General features: G+C 39.7%; 1 protein-coding gene across 12 annotated transcripts in view; it reads right to left on the reverse strand.

Moving 5' to 3' along the window:
* Nucleotides 1-21828, reverse strand: part of GULP1 (GULP PTB domain containing engulfment adaptor 1) — a 271318-nt gene that overhangs the window by 204465 nt on the left and 45025 nt on the right. The window contains exon 1 of one of the 12 annotated variants that reach the window (XM_039494767.1): nt 21439-21620. The exons of the other annotated variants lie outside the window; for them this stretch is intronic. The gene's annotated coding sequence lies outside the window, so the exon portion shown is untranslated. Of the gene's footprint in view, nt 1-21438; nt 21621-21828 lie in introns of those variants that run through there. 12 annotated transcript variants of the gene reach the window in all.

Below are 21828 nucleotides of genomic sequence, written 5' to 3' on the forward strand. Positions count from 1 at the left end.
AGAGTTAGAGCTAATACTTCACTGCAACAAAAATAAAACAGTGTGCAGAATAAAATGTGGACCTATAATACTACAATGTAAAAATAAAATACAGCATGTGTCAGTCCTCTTTTTTGCAATTGTGTCAGAAGTTGATTCATGCTTCCCCCCTCAAGAATGAGATGTGAAACTTGCAATGTATTTGAGAAACAATGCTACAGTATGTTATATAGCTTTGTACTTATACAAGTTACATATTTTTGTAAATTCCTCATACTAAATCTCCATGTGAGTTGGAGCCTTAATGATAAAAAGGCAAAATTGCCCACAAATTAAAGGCCAATCCAGTTTCAAAATATAGATTATTAGGAAAATGGGAAATGAAACAAAATAAATCTCTTCTTATCACATTCTTAAGACTAGAGGCACATGGCTCTTTCTCAAATGCTAATAAAAGAAACAATTCAAAGTCTTTTGAATAATCCACTAGAAGCAGGGAGCATACAGGTGGAGAGTGTCTGTGAAAAGTATAGTGACCCTGCAGTCCAAGTGAATAACATCCACTGAGTTGGCAAGTAATTAAATGATAAAATATTTCAAGAAGCTCATATCTGTACCACAGGATCACAATACATTTTGGCAAAAAAACACTAACTAATACAGAACCTCTGCATTCCCAGTGGTCAAGAGCAAATTGCAAAACAAGAAGCTAGGGACACTATAATAGATTCATAGAGTTTAAGGCCAGAAGGGAACATTGGATCATCTAGAGTCACCTCCTGTATAATACAGGCCATGAAATCTCACCTTATCAACTTGAGTTTGGCTAAAGCATATCTTTCAGAAAAGCATCCAGCCTTGATTTGCCCCCATCAGGAGTTGGAGAATCCATCACTTCACTTGTTCCAGTGGTTAATCACCCTCACTGTTAAAAATCTGTGCCTAATTTCTAATTTGAATTTGTCCTCGTTCAGCTTCCAGCCATTTGTTCTTGTTGTGCCTTTCTCCACTACATTGGAGAGCCCTTTAGTACTCATTTTCTACCCATCAAAGTACTTGTATACCAATTAAATCATCTCTCAGTCTTCTTTCCAACAAGCTAAACAAATTTAGCTTTTTAAGTCTCTCTGTAAGACATTTTTGCAATCACTCAAACATTTTTTACAGCTCTTTTCTGCACCCTCTCCATTTTTTCAACATCCTTTTAAAAATGCTGATACCAGAAGTGGATGCAGTATTCCATTATCGACCTATACATCCAAGGATTGTATTAGCCCCTTTTGCTACAGCATCGCACTGGGAGTTTTCATTAAGTTGCTTATACACCATGACCCTCCATATCCTATTCAGAGTCACTGCTTCCTGAATAGTCTTCCATTCTGTAGGCATGGTCTGCATTCCTGGTTCCTAGACCTATACCTTGGCATATGGTTATAATGGGCCCTGGTTACCAAGCGATCCAGATCATTCCGTATGAGAGGCCTGCCCTCAGCATTATTTACCACTCCACCAATCTTTGTGTCATCTACAAATTTTATCAGCAGAGATTTTCTGTTTACTTCCAGGTCACCAGCAAATATGGTGAGCTATTTAACTAATACTTGTCTTTCTTGTAAATGCACCCCAAAACATTGGATTTAATAACTGAAGTAAACTCAATTTATATTACGAAATGGTATTGTTTTCACAAAACATTCACTAGAGTTATAGGGCCTAACACCAATCTCTGGAACCTCTCTAGAAACACCCCCATTCAGTGATGATTCCCAACCGGACAACTACTTTTTAAGATCTGTCAGCTCTTCTCAGTGAATTCTCAAATCCATCTAACGTGTGCTCTATTGATATTATATTTTTCTAATCAGGATTTTGTGTGGCACGAAGACAAATGCCTTACAAGAGCCTAAGTATATTACATGTAAGCAGTGTCCTTTATCAACCAAACTTGCAACTTCACTGAAGAATGAAATCAGGTATGTTTGATCAGACATATATTCCATAAAACTACGTTATTAATTATATTCCCATCCTTTGAGGTTTTATCAATAGAATCCCATATTATATTTTCATTATTTTGTATAGAATTGATGACAGGTATCACTGTTCAATGCTAGCTGCACCTCTGTCCCCTCTGTGATCTCCCTGAGTGCACCCTGCCAGGTATCAGGCCTCATCCCTTTTATCCCTCAGGGTGGAATTATTGCAAATCTGAGCTGTAGTACCTGTGTACCAAGCACTCTGTCCCTATAGGTCCAAGTGGGTTCAGATACCTGCAGTACTTGTTCTCCTCCAGGAGCTTGTGATCAGTGGATTTCAGTGACCAGTGTTGTTTATTAAGACAATGACTCAGTGTCTAGCCAACTTATAAATTTAAGCTCCCAGACTCATCTTTTGAAGGTGTTGCATAGATTTCCTTTGAGAATGAGGACTGACAAGTCAGATATAGAGTGACTGCTTTGGAAAAGTGATCCGTGGTGATGTTTATTGAACATAAGAATGGCCCTACTGGGTCAGACCAAAGGTCCATCTAGCTCAGTATTCTGTCTTCCAACAGTGGCCAGTGCCAGGTGCCCCAGAGGGAATGAACAGAACAGATAATCATCAAGTGATCCATCCCCTGTTGCTCATTCCCAGCTTCTGGCAAACAGAGGCTAGGGACACCATTCCTGCCCATCCTGGCTAACAGCCATTGATGGACCTATCCTCCATGAATTTATCTAGTTCTTTTTTGAACCCTGTTATGGTCTTGGCCTTCACAACATCCTCTGGCAAGAAGCTTCACAGGTTGACCATGCATTGTGTGAAGAAATTCTTCCTTTTATTTGTTTTAAACCTGCTGCCTATTCATTTCATTTGGTGACCCCTAGTTCTTGTCTTCTGAGAAGTAGTAAACAACACTTCCTTATCTACTTTCTCTACACCAGTCATGATTGTATAGACTTCAATCATATCTCCCCTTAGCCATCTCTTTTCCAAGCTGAAAAGTCCCAGTCTTATTAATCTCTCCTCATACGGAAGCGATTCCATACGTCCAATCACTTTTGTTGCCCTTTTCTGAACCTTTTCCAATTCCAATATATCTTTTTTGAGATGGGGTGATGACATCTGCACAGTATTCAAGATGTGGGTGTACCATGGATTTATATAGAGGCAACATGATATTTTCTGTTCAATTATCTATCCTTCCTTAATTATTCCCAGCATTCTGTTTGGTTTCTTGAATGTTGCTGCACATTGAGTGGATGTTTTCAGAGAACTATCCACAATGACTCCAAGATCTCTTTCTTGAGTGGTAACAGCTAATTTAGACCCCATCATTTTATATGTATAGTTGGGATTATGCTTTTCAATGTGTATTACTTTGCATTTATCAACATTAAATTTCATCTGCCATTTTGTTGCCCAGTCATTCTGTTCTGAGAGATCCTTTTGTAGCTCTTCCCAGTCTGCCTCGGTCTTAACTATCTTTAGTAATTTTGTATAATCTGCAAATTTTGCCAACACACTGTTTACCCTTTCCAGATCATTTATGAATAGTTGAATAGGACTGGTCCCAGAACAGACCCCTGAGGGACACCACTGTTTACCTCTCTCCATTCTGAAAACTGACTATTTATACCTACCCTTTGTTTCCTATCTTTTAACCAGTTACCAGTCCATGAGAGCACCTTCCCATTTATCCCATGGCAGCTTACTCTGTGTAAGAGCCTTTGCGGAGGGACCTTGTCAAAGGCTTTCTGAAAATCTAAGTACACTATATCCAGTGGCTCCCCTTGGCCCACATGCTTGTTGACCTCCTCAAAGATTCTAGTAGATTGGTGAAGCATGATTTCCCTTTACTAAACCATGTTGACTCTTCTTCAACAAATTATGTTCATCTATATGTCTAACAATATTGTTCTTTATTATAGTTTCAGCCAGTTTGCCCGGTACTGAAGTCAGGCTTACAGGCCTGTAATTGCTGGGATCACCTCTGGAGCCCTTTTTAAAAATTGGTGTCACATTAGCTATCCTCCAGTCATCTAGTACAGAAGCGGATTTAAATGATAGGTAACAGACTACAGTTAGTAGTTCTGCAATTTCACATTTGTGTTCCTTCAGAACTCTTGGCTGCTGTAACAAAGAGAAAAGGACTTTAATGAATATGCTATGGGACTCTCCAATCATCAGGCAGCTGTGGAAAGAGGTGGATACAAGAGTTAAAATAGTGCTCAGCTTCAGCAATCAAGCCTCTGCTGAAAATTATATTCAAGGTTATTTACAGCTAAAATGGGCTTAACGCTGCCACAAAGACTTTGGTTCTGGAGGTCTGCAATCATCATCAAGAGAATCATTTTACAAAAACAGAAGAAATAGGCAAACACCCAGAATAAAGTTAGTGGCATTTGGACCTGTCTGAGTTAGCAGCCAAAAAAAGGCAATTTGTCACCAGAGAGCAATTATTTGAATTTGAAGCAATTTGGACTCCATTTCTAAATATGTTTTGGTAAAAATGTTGAGACGGCTCAAAGAATGCCAAACCTCCATTTCACCTAATCCCTGTCTTCTTCTCTCTACCCCCATCTCCTCTATTTTCTCCATATTCACGAACATCTTCTATTTTCTTACTGTTCTCCACACCCTAATATGTCACCTCTTTGTAATGTTGTCTGGTTTTGGAGCTTTGACAAGCTGTAAAATTGCATAAATCCATAATTCTTTTGGAAAGCTCATGAATTGTGCAGTATTTGGAATTTACAAACTGTAAGTCATTTACCTTTTTCTTCTTTTTCCTTGTCAGTTTCTTTATGAAAATAAAAAAAAATCAATTAATTCCCAAAAGCAAAAATGTTTATCCCTTGTAGATGTTTAACATCCTTCTCAGTTACTAATGTCTGGAAAGTACTTTATCATCCTTATGTGGCATGAGTTCATCATCCTGCTTACTTCTAAATACAGAACAAAAATATTTACTGAATTGTTCTGCCTTTTCTGCAGCATTAACAGTTTTACCATCTCCATCTAGTAATTGTTCAACACCATTGCTTGGATTTATTTTGTTCCTAATATACTTTAAAAACTCCTCCACATTATCCTTACCCCTACCAGCAATGGATCTTTCTCTGATGTCTTTAGCTTCCCTTATCAACATTCTACATGTCATAGCTTTCAGTTCATGTAAATTGCTATTTCCTTTTTTTTCCATTTGATATATATTTATTTTTTATTTCTAATTGATGCCTTCACCTCACCACTGAACCAGGATGAGCTTTTAGCCAAAGGTGTCCTCTTTCTGACTTGTGGAATAATCTCTTCTTAAAGAATTCCTATTTTTTCATTCATTTTTTTCTAAGTTTCTGACTTTATGACTTGAGCTGTGATGGAGCAGGATAGGAGCCAGTGTGAAGGCACAGACCTACAAAAGATACTGTTCCTTTAAGTAACTTCTTTAATATATGTTTCTCTTTCAAAAAAACAAAACAAGATAAGCAAGTTATCCTCATTTTGGGAAGACAATGAGTCTTATTCATGAGGAAAAAACTCTTACAGAGAATGGAAACCACTGGATTTAAGAAGAATGGATTCCATTCATCAGACTGCAAAGTGGCAAGTTAGCTGCTCCATGGCTATCTCTGCAGCCTTAATATATCTCCTGACCACCACCAAGCCACACATAAGAATACTGGCTCAGCATAGCTGTGGATTCTGGGTTGAGAATACCCTGCATAGGTTCTAGGAATTCTGCTACACCTCACTCACATTGCATCCAGGCTCCTCAGTGATGATGAATGCAGGGACTTTCTGTACTCCCAACTACAGAAGGATGAAAAAATATTCATCCTTTTCTCCCTATTTGCATTCAGTCAATTATTTGAAAAACATATACACAAGCACACCCACACATGGAGCAACCTAGCTTTAAAAGGGTGGGAGGATGAGCAGCCTGGCAATATTTCTGCTGTGCCTGGTCTCTCCAGTTTTGTATTTCATGCACTATGTAGGTGTTATTAGGTCACTCTGGTGCTCTCCAACTGCTACTAATATTAACACTTTCAGACATAGCAAGAGTGGAATTTCCTGAAGCACTCAATACTGATCGAACTCTGCTCCCGCTGAAGTCTATGGGAGCTTTACCACTGACTTAATGGGAGCAGAGTTTGATCAATGCTAAGTGCTTGTAAAAAATCCAACCCTAAATATTTATTTCTCAGAGCCAAATTCTGTCTTTTGCTCTGATTGCCTCTAGTAGTAGTACCAGGGAAGTTTTGTTGTGCAAGGGGTGATGATGTTAGGGAGAAAAGTGTAGTGTATGAACACCACTTGCGCGGAGTTGAATTTCTAGTATGCCATAGAGTTATAGAGTTTACAGTCAGATGGGACCACCAGATCATCTGGACTATTCTTGAATCCTCATGTTTGAGCAAAAAATATAGTTGTTACTCTAAGGGTAATATCATTTTAGATGCAGTTGTGATAAAAATAAATAGCTGAAATAGGTGGATCTTCCTTTTACAATTTCACCTTTAAAGTAGTACTGAGTGTCAGTGAATGCAATGAGTAATACTAAATGAGCAGTATGGTAATAATAATTAAATAACTGCATTGACATGTTTTGTTTAGGAGAATCCATCCTCAACATACAGGATTCTGAAGACTATCTACCTTCAAGATCACCATCATTTTCTATAGTTTCAGAGTTATCTGCCAATGATAGTGTTTCAGTCACATCATGTATGCCACATAGTCACAGTATATCACCTGTAGCAAAAAGAAAAAAAAATCTCCATCATCCAGAAACAACCATAGATAAGTTTGTGATAAGAACCAGTAGATTAAAAAAAGTGGTAATTGATGAAAAAATTGCCCTATTTGTTTATGCAACAAACTCTCCTTTCTGTATGATTGAGAGCCCACACTTCATTAACATGGTTTAGTCATTAAGACCAGGATACAGTCCACCCAACAGAGCAAATGGTGCAGGCAAATTGCTGGATAAAGTGTATGAAAGAGAAATTGAGCAGCATGAAAAAGGTCTAGAGGGTGAAATAGTTAACCTGAGTCTTGATGGGTGGAGCAATGTCCACAATGATCCTGTTGTATGTGCTTGTGCAACAACAAAAGAAGGGAATGTCTTTCTTACAGAAATAATTGATACATCAGGAAATGCATACACAGCAGAATACTTACAAGAAGTAGCAGTAAAAACTATAACAAATTGAAAAAAAATCAAATGTCTAGCACGCAGCTTGGTCACAGACAATGCTCAAATGTATGCAAGATGAGAAGAAATTATTTAGAAGAGAGTGAAGAAAGTCACAAGCTAATAACTGGCCTAATCTGATGACAGTTTGTGAACAAAATTGTGAAAAAAATAGATGGCACTGTCACAGCCGAAGTTCTCAACATTGGGCTTAAGTGAAATGTTGAATACATGCTGAGTACCCTGAAGCCTATTTCTGTAGCCTTGAACAAATTGTAGGGAAATAGCTGTTTTATTGCTGAAGCTGTTGAAATTTGGAAGGAACTGAGAGAGATCTTAAAAAGAGAAATATGCAATGACAGAGTTAAATTACAAGCATTAAAAAAACGAATGGGACAAGCACTATCTCCAGCTCATTTTCTTGCAAATATTCTCAATACTCGGTCAAACCTTAACTGCTGAAGAAGAGGAGTTGGCTATGACATGGACATCGAGCAATCATCCCTCCATAATGCCAAGTATAATAAACTTTAGAGCTAAGGGTGAACCATTCAAGAAATATATTTGCTGATGATGTTTTAAAGAAAATCACACCTGTGAACTGGTGGAAGTCACTTAAGCACTTGCATTCAGAGACTGTTGAAGTAATAATCTCACTTTTAACAACAGTAGCTTCTTCTGCCGGTATAGAAAGAATATTTTCTTCCTTTGGACTAATTCATTCCAAACTGAGAAATCATTTGGGATCTGAAAAAAGCAGAAAAGCTTGTTTTTCTTTTCCAGTTTATGAACAAACAGGAAAATGAAGGTGAAGATGACTGAGTTAGCGGCAGGAGCCACATTTTAAGTTTTTCATGTTGACATAGTCAATTTAATTTTTTTTTTAATATTTCATTTAACTATTTTAGTTAAAAACAATTTTTACAAAAACAAATCTGATTAAAAAACTTGATGGTTTAACTAAATTCAAAAATTCATATGCTTGTTTTGTTAAAATATTATCTGTTTGCTGTTGAAGAAAAAAATCCAGAATACATAATGTTGTTCTTTTAGTTAAATAAAACAATTTAAATGTCTGTCTCATGATGTTCTCCTCCTATATAGCATTGCAAGAAAATCCTCAAAATATTAATCATTAACCCATTGAACTGGAGATAGTTCACCTCCCAATGACTTCATAAATATCTGCTTCAATTATCTTTGGTAAATGAAATAACCAATCATTCGTTTATGTTCTGATATAGCTGTAAAACTAATCTGAAAAGTTTTCAAAATAAATCACTTTAAAAATGTACAGTGTGTACCTTCTAAAAATGAAACCTACATCTATCTCTGAGTTGTGAAGAATATGTATTAAGGTTATAACAACCAACAAGAATGCACTTTTATATATATATGGAGATATACTTATCTCATAGAACTGGAAGGGACCCTGAAAGGTCATCGAGTCCAGCCCCCTGCCTTCACTATGTGGAAGCCAATTAATAATTAACAAGGATTTGAAGGGATCTTAAATGTATGTTAGTTAAGTTAGCATGAGTTGGCTAGAGAATGTAAGCTAGAGAATGTAAGACAGAGTGAACTGTGTGATAGTTATTACGACCTTGCAATGTGCAGTCTTGTTTTTTTTCTAGTAGTAAGACAAATAAGATAGCAAAGAAGCTTATGTATAAACAAATGCAAATGCTTTATTTTTACTGTCTCCAGGATTGCTAGCTATTATCTGTAACAAAGGTATAAATGCTTGTAGTGATTGTTTACTAATTGAGAGAGACCTGTCCGGGACAAGGGACTGCAGCTGTCCAGGCCCAGCTGCAGCTCGAGGGTAGGGGTGAGGGAGGGGGAGGGGAGGGGAGGGAGGCGCAGCTCCTCGGCGGCCCTGCGGCCCGGCCCGCCCCCTCCCCTCCCCGCCCTCCCTTGCTCCCCTGCTCCCCCCGCCCCAGCCCCCCGCCCCCCCCAGCCCCCACCCAGTCCCCGCTGCAGTGCCGGCGCCCCCGCCGGCCGGCGGGGGGGGCCAGAGGCCCAGCCGGCCCCCCCCCCCCTCCGCCTGGCTCCCGTCCCCCCCCCCCCGCCGCCCCAGCCCCCCCGCGCCGGCCCCGACTCGGGCGGCGGAGGCGGGGGCCAGGCGCGGGGGGGAGGCGGGCCACCCAGCTCCCAGTCCCCAGCCACCCGGCTCCCTCGGTCCCCAGCCGCCCGGCTCCCTCGGTCCCCAGCCGCCCGGCTCCCTCGGTCCCCAGCCACCGCAGTGCCCACTACCGGAGCCGGGCAGCTGGTGACGCGGGGAGCGGGCGGCTGTGGAGCCGCCTGGCTCCCCAGCCGCCCGGCTCCTCCCGCGTCCCCAGCCGCCCGGCTCCCGGCTCCCCAGCCGCCCGGCTCCCCAGTCCCCAGCCGCGCGGTGCCCGGACCGCACTACCGGAGCCGGGCAGCCGGGGACGCGGGGAGCGGCCGGCGGGGGGGCCGCCCCGCTCCCTGGCTCCCCCGGCCGCCCGGCTCCCCGCGTCCCCGGCCGCCCGGCTCCGGTAGTGCGGTCCGGGCACTGCGGCGGCCGCGACCCCACCTACCCGGATGCCCGGCTCCGGACACTGCCCGGCCCCGCGCTCCCAGCTCCAGCCGCGGATGGATTGTAGCGCCACCAGCCACGTGCAGGCAGCGCGGTAAGGGGGCAGGGAGGGGGTGTTGGAGAGAGGGCAGGGGAGTTCCGGGGTGGGGGGGGTGGATAGGGGTTGGGAGGGTCAGAGGGCAGGGAACAGGAGGCTTACTTCCGTGTATAAGACTACCCTCAATTTTTAGGCTAAGGATTTTAGGAAAAAGTATAGTCTTATACACGGAAAAATACGGTACTAGAGAAAGAATAAAGTATTTGATTTTGCTGCACCCAAACAGAAAGCGAGAACTGAGTTTTTCTTCGACAACTAGCAGAACCAAGTACTGATTTTGCCCCAGATCCCTAGGTGGCCCCCTCAAGGACTGAACTCACAACCATGGGTTTAGCAGGCCAGTGCTCAAACCACTGAGACTTTTATGTAGAAATCCATTATTAAAATCGAGTCTTCCTGACTAGTGATTTAAATAATAATTTAAATCAATTTGATTTCAATCAAATCCATTCTGAATTTAATTAATGCATTATTTTTTTAATGAGCATCATCAGCATGGAAGCATGTCCTCTGGAATTGTGACCGAAGCATGAACAGGCATACGAATGTTTAGCATACCTTGCATGTAAATACCTTGCAATGTCAGCTACAAAAGTGCCATGCAAATGCCTGTTCTCACTTTCAGATAACATTGTAAATAAGAAGCGGGCAGCATTATCCCCCGTAAATGTAAATAAACTTATTTCTCTTAGCGACTGGCTGAACAAGAAGTAGAACTGAGTGGACTTGTAGGCACTAAAGTTTTACATTGTTTGTTTTTTAATGTAGTTATGCTACAAAAAAATCTCCATTTGTAAGTTGCACTTTCACAATAAAGAGATTGCACTGCAGTACTTGTATGAGGTGAATTGAAAAATACTATTTCTTTTGTTTATAATTTTTACAGCGCAAATATTTTTGTAATAAAAATAATAATATAAAGTGAGCACTGTGCACTTTGTATTCTGTGTTGTAACTGAAATCAATATATTTGAAAATATAGAAAAATATCCAAAACTGTTTAATTAATTTCAGTTGGTATTCCATTGTTTAACAGTGCGATTAAAACTGATTTAATTGCGATTAATTTTTGTGAGTTAATAGCGTGAGTTAACTGCAATAAATCGACAGCCCTAGTAAATACTTAACCACTGCAGTTGCTAAAACATTAATCCCTTTTAGTGCACAATTGCGATACTGCGACAGTCATATTACTAGTCTTACTGGCCATCCATCACTTGTTTGCATCAGTTCAAAATACAACAGCATATTTAAAATTTCATATCCGTCATAGTGTCTCATTTATTTACTGAGTTGAACTGGTTACCCACTAACTTTAGGATCAGGTTTAAGTCATTAGCCTTGGTATTTAAAGTTCTTCACTCTACAACTCCATTGTATTTGTGTGGTCTAACTTGCATCTAATGTCCCCATTCAGAACTTGCAGTCTAAATATGATAATTTGTTTTGCGGTGCCATTTGGCACTTGTGTAGTTTACAATACCAGATGGTGCACTCTTTAGGGAAAGGTGGTCTCCACATATAGCATATACAGTCATGGACACTAAAATATTTCAAACAACAAACATTATACATTCTCCATGGTAGTTACCAGTCCTTCAAGGTACTGAGCTATCATTTCTCACTGAGGTGCATAGCATCTTGCAGGATTGGAATTTTTGTACCTATTGGGTAGAATGCTCTCCTGTTTTAAGTGTGATGATATTTTTAAAGTTATGCTTTGAGAGATTTCTTTCCCAGTCTCTTTTAATTGTTTATTTTAATAATCTATGTTTCCCTATGAAGTACCCTGATATTTATGAAGGAGACTATGTAGAATCAATTAATAAGAATAATATTACTATCGCTGTCTCATAAATTGACTTATCTTTCTCACACACCGTGCTTCACAGTTAGACAGCAATATATCATGAACTGAAAACTGCACAAATAGATGAATTTTCTCAACAATTCTGTTTACATCCCTCAAAAAAAAAAGTTGCATTCAAGATACATTTCACTCTCCAAACATGTGTACGCAAAATTTCATACTTAGACTTCAGGTGTGTGATACAGAAGATGAAAATTCAGGAGTCATTTCTGTGCCTTTGACAGAAAAGATCAACCAAAGGAACAAGATAAATGAGAGAGGGGGGGATGATAAAACTCCTTACAACAATACCACAATTATCCAATCGGTCATTTATAAAGACAATATGCAGTCATGGTGAATAACCATTCAAGAGCACTTTATACATTGCAGCTCTTCAAATAAACCGGAGGCATGCAGGTAGCGCTGCTGCATAGCTTGATATGTGGTACTAATTTACTTGAAATTTCTTGCAGACATTTTAATAACCAATTTTGATAACTGAGCTTGGAAATTTCTCAACAGTGAAGCTTTTTTTAAAAACTCAACTGTCCAATATTAGCAGGACTTTAACCTTTAAATTCTCAGAGTTGCACATAATTTAGCCAAACACTCCCACTACCCTACATGCCCAGAATTCCATAGAGAAATGCTCTGTAAAGGTTCTCCAAGCAAGGGGACACAGTCAGTAGGCCAAGAGAATCATGGGACATGGCCAGTAGATGTGGTTAGGACTCACTAGCCAAAAAGCCCAGGTATACGTGTGACTATGAGAGAGAAGAGGATTGCACCTGTGACTTCTTCCCAAAGGTTGGAGTTGCAGCAGTAACCTGGCTTTGCCAAAGCACCAGGCCTTCCATCGGGGTTAGAGGGAAGTATTTTATCTTATCCTCCAGGTAGTTCTGTCACATAGGGCTTTGTGGAAGTAGTGGGAACAGGATTTGGTGCTGAATTTTCTACTCTAAACATTATTGCATTTAAAAGAGCACTCAGGTACAGAAAATGATAAAAGTGAGTTATGTGAGCAGCATCTTTCACACCTTGAGTGTATATACTAGAACCAGTCCACAACATTTGGCCCAGCATGAACTGATAAAACATTTGAATTGTGAAAGCACCACAGTAAATCAGAAAAGCTCATACAAGTATTTCATGCATCATTCAAAAATTTTCCTGAATAGTTCTAAAAACTCTGTAGGTAGAGTAACACCAGGGATGAACTTGGTCTGCTGTGATTACAATAAATATTGAAAGCCAAATAGTATTAATGGTATATAAGTCACTGTCTTCACACAGCAATAAAAACCATGCTGAGGAGGGATTCCTCATACACATGGCAGGCGAAATGTTTGTTCATTCTTTTTATGCACCTACCTATTCAAATTACTTAGGAAAAAGTTTTTTGAAAAATTCCAAAATGCCAACTAGAATGACCTGTAATGAGAATGGCGAAAGGAAGGAGCAGGAAAAAGTAAGACACAAAACTAGCATAAGCAGATGTGAGATCATGCGAGTTGTACCTGCTAATGCCAGATTTGGATTTTGGATTAATAATGGCCAGATTCATTGGAATACTGGAGTTAAATCAATGATGGTGATACATCAAGGATTATGTTGGCACAATGTTGACAGATCTCATGAAGAATTAGGAGGAACAAGCTTAAAAAATAATAAAAAAATTATGAAGTTGCTTGGGCAGAAATAGAACTGCCTTTCTGGCCTACATTTTCTTCCCAATAGGAAGAATCTGATTCTTACTGACACCATGCCTTGCAAAATGAGGATTCTGCTGCTACACTAAGAGCTTCTAAAGCTCATTTAGACAGTAAGCAGAAGGAAATAACATGTGACAAGTGAGGTACCTGTGCTACTGAAACATAAAATTGAATTGGAAAACTTTTTAAATAAGGTTTATGCTGGCATAATTTTAAATTAATATATGATATTATAGATCTATAAGTAGTTTTTCTGCTGCAAGACCCTTTTGATGAAGTAAAATACTCTCTGATGTGAGAACATGAAGTGAGGTTTTACAAAGACACTTAAATTTTCAGGATATTTCTGAAGCTGACATTAAACATGACAGCTATGGGGTTTGGGTCCCCTTCTCACCAAAAAAAAAAAAAGTTTCCAATGAATACTCAGTTTTAAATAAATATATTGTGTTTATGATTCACTATGAGCAGGAGTCAAAATGGAAGGGGGTTAGCACCGGTATATGGCCTACATCCACCTTTCAAACAGCCATTTTGTCCTCTAGAAGAGCAGAACTTTCAACATTTAGTCAGAATATAACTGATGTAGTGATGTCTGCCCAAGTTTGTATACAGCCTGAAAAAAATAGCTGCAGTGCTCCTGTTCATCTCAATATATTGGTAGTTAAAGTGCCAATGATCAGAACTATTTAACCAAGTTAACATATTTAAATTAGCTGTTAACTATTTCATGGCTGATTGAAGCATGTAAAAGTAGAGATGCAATCACAGTATAAAGAGCTGCACAGACTATGGGATGGCATAATCTGGTAGGCTGATCTACCAGGTAGGGAAGGTGAAGTCCAAATAGCACCCCCCCCCCCGCCCCGCAAATAGCACACCCTCAGTTCTCATAGCTATCTGTATTAACAAAGGTGTAAAACCAAACACAACCCCCTTGTGATGCTGTATGAGTGAAATGTGATTATGTATACCATTGATATTGCCACTGTTAGGCAATTGCAACAAATCTTGTAAAAAGTATATCATATAAGGTGTCAATGGAAAAGTTATGATTTGCTATATAAGAGTATCCTGTTTAAATCCATGTATCATCACTGTGTCTGAAGTTATGAATGCTGTAGTTTATGTATCTGTAGTTTAAATGTGTTTGTTCCTGGAGTAACACTCACAATGAAGTTTACATCCAGTCTAGCTAGCACATTGGGAATGGACTATTTAAGCTTCACGGCCCATTAAAGACATTTAGGTCTGGTCTACCCTACAGAGTTAGGTCGATGTAAGGCAGTTTACATTGACCTAATTATGTCAGTGTATACACTACAGCCTTGCTCCCCCTCAATGTAAGCTGTCTTGCTACACCAACATAACAACTCCACCTCCACGAGAGATGTAGGGCTTATGTCAGTGTAGTTAGGACAATGTTGTGTCTGTGCAGACACTGTAGATTACTTACATCAGCTGTTGACTGTCATTCTTGTCAATTTCACTGCTCTAGCATAAAGAAAGCCACTCACAGCTTGGGCTGTTACTCCGGGGCAGATGGGGGCCCCATCTGTTCCCCAGGCTCCTGGCTCCTGGATCACAATCTGGCGGTCCCAAGGTCCTGGCTCCCAGCTCCCAGGCGAGCTGTTGCCCAGGCTCCTGGCTCCCAAGTGGGCTGCATAAGGTTCCCTGCTCAGAGCTCGGGAGACACCCATGCTCCGGGCATAGAGCTCTCCATTGGGAGCCCAGGTGGCTCTCAGCCCTCCTTCCCACCGCCCTTCTTAAGTCAGTGGAAGCGCTCCTGGTGAGGACATGCACCACTGACAGAAGGAGGGCGGTGTGGACATGAACCACCACAGTAATTACTGAGATGGCTGTAAGTCGACCTAAGTTTGTAGTGCAGACATGCCCTTAGCTCTCACAATGGCCCATAGAAGAAACTCATTCCACCAAGACATCTCTTCCTGCGGACACCTCAGCCTCCAAGCGGCCATTGGCTACCCATTGTGAATCATCAAGCCTTGTAAGGACATGTGATATGCTCATGTGACCCTAGACTACATCTTGTGCAGTAACTTTCCACAAACTGGGCTATGAGTTTTGTTTGAAACAGAAAATTTCCAGGCACATGGCAAAGGTTATAAAAGATTCCTAGAATGACTCAATTTTGCTCTTTTCTGTCCTGATTCTTTGGACTGTGGATTTACAACTAAAAGGAGAATATTGAACTCTGGACTAATGACCTTCCAATCTTTTGGAAGTTACCAGAGAGATTTTACAAACCACCAGTCTATTCCATCACTGTTACAAACCTGATAAAAGGACTTTGCAATTATTGTATGTATATGATCTATTAACCATTTTAACTCTTTTCTTCTTTTCTTAATAAACCTTTAGATTTTATTTACTAAAGGATTGGCAACAGTGTGATCATTGGATAAGATCAGTGTTATATATTGACCTGGCTAAGTGGCTGATCTCTTGGGATTAGAAGGACCTTACACTTGATTAAATTGGTGTTCAGTAGCCATTCATCATAGAGTTCAGTGTCTGGGTGGTAAGACAAAGGCTGGAATACCTAAGGAGGCTGAATTTTTTATTTCTCGTTAACCAGTGTGGTGAGACAGAAGTTTACTTTTGTTCCTGGCTTGGTATAATGATAGAATAACCACCAGTTTGGGATGAGCCTGCCCTATTTCCCAGCAGTTGTGCTGAATCTGATATTCTCTGTTGTGACCCACTGAGGTCCACTGACACCCCCAAGCAGTCTCACTGCTCTTAGGATCTGGACTAGTCCATTTCTCTGGGACTTCTGCCTTTACAAGCCTTTCTTCCAGGGCTTCCACATAGCTGACTCCTGCTCCCAGCAGGTGTCTCCATCTCAGGCCTTTTGCATGACAGGTACAGAGAGCCCACTCTCTGACCCTTCTCTCATTCTGGGTCTCCCTGTCTGCTCCACTGCCTAAGTGTCAGGAATCCTTTACACAACTTCCTGCAGGGTACATGACTAGAAGCAAGAGTGGGACCTGTTATAGTTCCCAGTCTTAAAAGGGCTCAAGGACTGTAACAGGTGCACTGGATGTGAATGCACCCCCAAAACCCAGTGCCCTGTTACCTATCTTTGGCCAGGTGGAGGTGCAGGACTATAGAGCTTGTGGGCATGCACCTCCCCAGTTTGCCTAAGCCAAACTTCTATGATGGTGGCTTATGCAGAACCTGCATGCTTAGGGGCATACAGTTCCCCTGCATATCTGTTTTATGGTTGCTCAGTGTCTAAGCAGCAGGACTACTACACTTTGACTGTAATCAAGATCAGCTCTGCAGCCCTGCTATAGGATTATAAGCATATTTGTGACCAGTATCAGCCTGCTGGAGTCAAATAAGGCTTCAATGATGCTTCAGAGACATTGGGAAGAAAAAGAAATACTCGAAAAGACATTCTTTAAAAAAAAAGCATACAAAGGCAAAAAGGGCAGTTTGTAAAAATGTAACTTGAGCAAACATAATTGTAAACACAAAAAGGTCAGTTTACACTTAGTTTACTCTTCATCATGTTTAATTCAATGAAGACTAATTTTAAAATGCTGCCTGCCAGCACTCAGAATACTAAATATTTTATTCCTGAAACCCTTGTTTTACTTTGTTAGTTGCAGGCACCTGAGAGTCCGCAAAAATGTAAAAAATTAAACATCAGAAATTCACTGATTGTTATGAATATTTATTGATTACCACATTCTGAAAAATCAAAGCTGTGTTAATTTACTGCAGCAGATAATGAGTTTGTATGCTTTATACAAAAATAACTCTCTCTACCCAGTAACATCATTTCACTGAAGCTTAAAACCACATAGTCCAATGCTATGCTATTCTAATTAAGACCTCAGTGGGTTTGTTTCTTTTATTTTTCTTACTGCACTTCACACTTGGAAGTTAATTCAACACACATGTACGTGTCTTCATTTAGGACCTAATCCTGCATTTCTTATACAATCAGTTAATGTTCTAGATGTACAGTGAATGTTGACGCAAGTCTTTCATTCCTCAGACCCAATCTTTTGCCTACTGACGTCAACTGGCCCCTCAGAGCCCACCTGGGAGGTGCTGAGTCTCAACACCGTTGGCATTCAGTAGGAGTTGGGGAGCGTGCTCAACACCCCACATGATCCAGCCATTATACATGCAGAAATCCCATTCATATCTATTTAAGGTTCTTACATGGTCCTCAATAAATATGTTGGGTGCTCAGAAACTATGATAATGTAATTATCCTCACACCACCACCACCACTGTGAGGTAGGCAAGTGGTGATCCATTTTACACATGGACAACAAAGGTACACAGAGACACTAAGAGCTTTGCTACACATCAAGATACTGCACGGCAAGCCAAGATGTGACACTACAGTATGCCAGCTTGCTGTACAGTAACATCCCATGCGGACACTGCCACAGCACAGGGATACAGAGCAGTAAGTTCCCGAATGAGGCTTGACATACTCCATGCAGAATATTACCAAGTAGCAAGATGTAGATTCACACCCTGGCTTGCCATGAAGTAACTTGCCCTGCAGACAGGCCATAAGGGAGGCTTGCCAGTGATCACACAGTTTGTGGTAGAATGGGGAACTGGATCTGGGTCTCCTAGTGCCCTAACCACTGGTAACACACGATAACCTTCTTGCATTAAAAGTTTCCATTTAAGGGGTCACATGCTTATTACTGAAATTCTATAGGATTTGTGCTCATCAGTCACTTAAGTGTTTTTGTGCTCATCTTAAGTATTTAGGGTTCTGAAATGTAAAACTGTTTTTCACACACAAAACATGTACACAGTGATAAATGTATATTTCAGCATTTTACATTTTCAAACAATATATTAACTAGCACTATTAACATGATTACTATGCCAATAATTTTCTATATTACATTACTCAATTTATTGTATTCTGTTGAACAGCAAAGACACAAATATTTTGTGTCTGAAAGTTATATTATTCAGCTCATCAATCAAGCAACATTTTAATTATTGGAAGGAAAGTGCCAATTAAAGAGTATGACCTGATAAAAGTCAGGCAATGAAATGTGTGTTCTGTAACCAAAAAGTATCAATATAGATACTGTACTGTCAGAAGGGAAATATTGTGTGTGTGTGTGTGTGTGTCTATTTTTTTTTACTGGGGCCTGATCCTGTAGACACTTCTTACCAAGTGTAGGGATTAATATCATGAGTATTCCAGTTGAAGTTGAGAGTCCCCACATCATGCAAGAAGTGAAGGACCATTGGATAAACTTTTCAAAAGAATCTAAGTGACTTAGGACCTTAAGTCCTATAGACTTTTAGTGAGACATTCTCCCAAGTGCCAAAGTCAACTTTTAAAAATGGAACTTGGTTGGTTTTGAAAATTTTACCTGTGGTCCTAATATTGGTGAGATAATGTAGATCATAAAGCTCTTCAGAAGAAAATCCATGACTACCTCCTAGAACCTTGGTTCTTCAAAGACCTGTAAATGGAACTACTCAGTGTTTGTAAAGGTATATATATACATTCCCAGGGGACTACTGACAGTATTAAGCACTTGTTTAAGTCCTGGTAGTATTAGGGCCTATGTTTTTACATCATCTACCATAGTGGTGCCCACTCCTGACTGGGGTCTCTGGACATCATCATCATGAAAATATTCCATAACAATAATGATATACAGATTTGGTATTTTTCACTTAGAATTATGTAAGACACCAACATTTAGAGCGGAACAACCAAAATGTATAATTTTCTCACCCACTAGATTGCTCTTCTTAGTAGTTATATTAATACTTATTTGTTAAGCACTATGTTGTGTGCCACACACTAAAAAAAAAATATGGATAAAATAAAGCAAAAATTCCCCCGTCCTGAGGAACTTACGATCTAACTTTCACAAAAAAGATGAGAAGTCACTGGCAGTCCCAGAAGATGGTAAATTAAAAGGTTTTTTTTAAAAATAAATCAGAAAAGGAAAGGTTTATGGCAATTTACTTATGAGGGTTAGGTCTCAAACTCTCATTCAAGAATCTGGTCTTCAGAAGGGATCTAAAAAAAAAAGAGGCTAGGATAGGAAGGTTGTTTCAAGCATAAGATCTCCATGTGGGAATGAATGAATACTAGAATGGAAAATAAAACCAAGGGGGCCTTCAGGCTGGCATCAATGGCAAAGGAAAAATGTTAAGCTGGGAGACAACATTAGTAGTATTGCCATATAACACAACACAGACACACACAAATACAGAGAGAGAGCAAATAATCTTGGACCTTTCTTTTCACTACTAATACTCAGGCGGCCTATACACTGATTCTTTAAAAAAAAAAAAAAAATCTAGCATGGCTGGCTGCAGAGGAAGCTGAAGCATTTCCGCTCTGGATGCTGCCCTGTTGTATCTGAGCAGAGGGTGTACAGCCCAAATTGGAAGGGTAGTGGGAACATTTCATGTGGCAGAGGAACACTACATATTGCTATTGTTTATTAGCATTAATGATGCATGGAATCAATGAAAAAGGCAGTCAACTTGGACCCAGGTAAAGGCACTGCTTGAGATAACTGTCAATGTAAGTTTCAAGTTACATCTCAATTGTGCCTACTGGCCCCAGCCAAATCAGGCCCACTGAGAACTGGTTTCAAACCCAGATATCTCACAATTGTTACAGATTATTTAGTTTAATATTTTCACACACATAGTTGTAATTATTTTTCTTTTTTTTTCTAATCTGTTTTTGTAAATGCTACCCACTGTACCAAACAACAACTAGCCTGGAGACATTAAGTGAGCAGAGTAGAATAATAAAATAGTAATAATAATCCTCAGTGGAGCGTTTTCCCTTAAAATCTACCACCCTTTATTAAAATGTAACTAGAAGTTTGATAAACTCTTGCTTGATATAACCTGTAGAATGCTTCCTACTGAAAAGCTCTAATAAAAATAGTGGTCTCACTATTGACCTAACCAACAAAGAATCAGCATGGTGGAAGGAAACATTAAACTAAGAGCATGTCTATATTAACAACTTTTGAACCCCCATCAGAGAAAAAAATCCCTAATATAAATGAACACTAAAATTAGCCTGGAGAACAGCCACTGGAACCAACATATTCATCTTACTATGTATAGAACATCTATGTGAGAGGACTGTCAACATATACTACAGTAAACAGAGGTTTAATCCTAGCGTGCCTCTTGCTAAAAGTTTCTAAAATCTTTGATTCTCTGCTTATAGAACTTAGTTACATAATCTTCAAAGCACCAGTCTCACACCTTAGGTCAAGAGGACCAGTGAATGACTTTTTTATAACTTAGGAGTAATTAGATACAGAAACTGAGCCAATTCTATCATCAGATACATGTGCATAATTCAAACTGAATTTGCAATATAGTCTCAGGACCTGAGTCTCCACTCACTTATGCTGGTTTTACACTGGTATGACCCCAGTGACTTCTGTAAAGTTATTCATCACGCACACTGAGCGTCAGAAAACACTTAGGGCCTTAAGGAGTGTAGGTGAATATATACATTTTCGCCCATGCTAGGGAAAGTGCAATGGAAGTTAGCCTGTTAGGGGCTTAATATCCACTGCATTGCTCCTGGTATTGTCATTCACACTGAATGTAAAGTGGGTATAAAGTGATAACCTTTGATTTAGTAACATTTTACACTTGTAACAATCTGTACATTTTGCACAGAAATACATGACCACACAAGTTGCAAGATAATTAGACTTCTAGATGCCTATTAATAATGTACTATATAGTTTTTTATTTTTTTATACATCATGTGGATTGTAATAGAGATAAAGTTCCAGTTCTGCAAATGTCAAATAACTGAAAGATGTGATAACTTTATTTTTATTTCTAAGCAGTATAAACAAAAGAGAGAGAGAACTCTGACTGACAACACACAGCTAAAGAAAAAAACCCTCTGCACAATAAGCACCTTCTACAGTCTGGGTAATTCACAAGCAATAAATGTTGAATAAATGTACCGTGCCTTTCGTTCAGCAAATGACACCAAGTGTCCAGATTCATTTTCAAAGCCACTCTTACCTGAAACACCATGTTTCTGAATTCACCAACAGACCAGCTCCCTCTTCTGAACCGATGCCTCTGGATGAATATTTTAAAGAAAAAACAATGGGACACAGCTCCCCAGCAGTGCAAACTGGATCTTTAACGAGGACACGATGACATAAATCAAAGAAGCAGCTGTCTGAACTTTAAGCCTCATTGAGAAACTACTCTAAAAATAAGGAGATAAGTTTAGGATCCAGTCATTTACCATATCTTAGACCATAGGAAGGCATACTTAAGGTTTATTAAGGATCCATTAGAATGATGCTTGCTTAATCTGTTTTTATTTTATTAATTTTTATAAGAAGGAACACATAAATTGAACAGGTCCAACAGCACATAGACTATATCATTCTGCCATTATTT

Source organism: Mauremys reevesii, linkage group 11 (assembly GCF_016161935.1).
Source record: "Mauremys reevesii isolate NIE-2019 linkage group 11, ASM1616193v1, whole genome shotgun sequence".
NCBI classification, from domain to species: domain Eukaryota; kingdom Metazoa; phylum Chordata; order Testudines; family Geoemydidae; genus Mauremys; species Mauremys reevesii.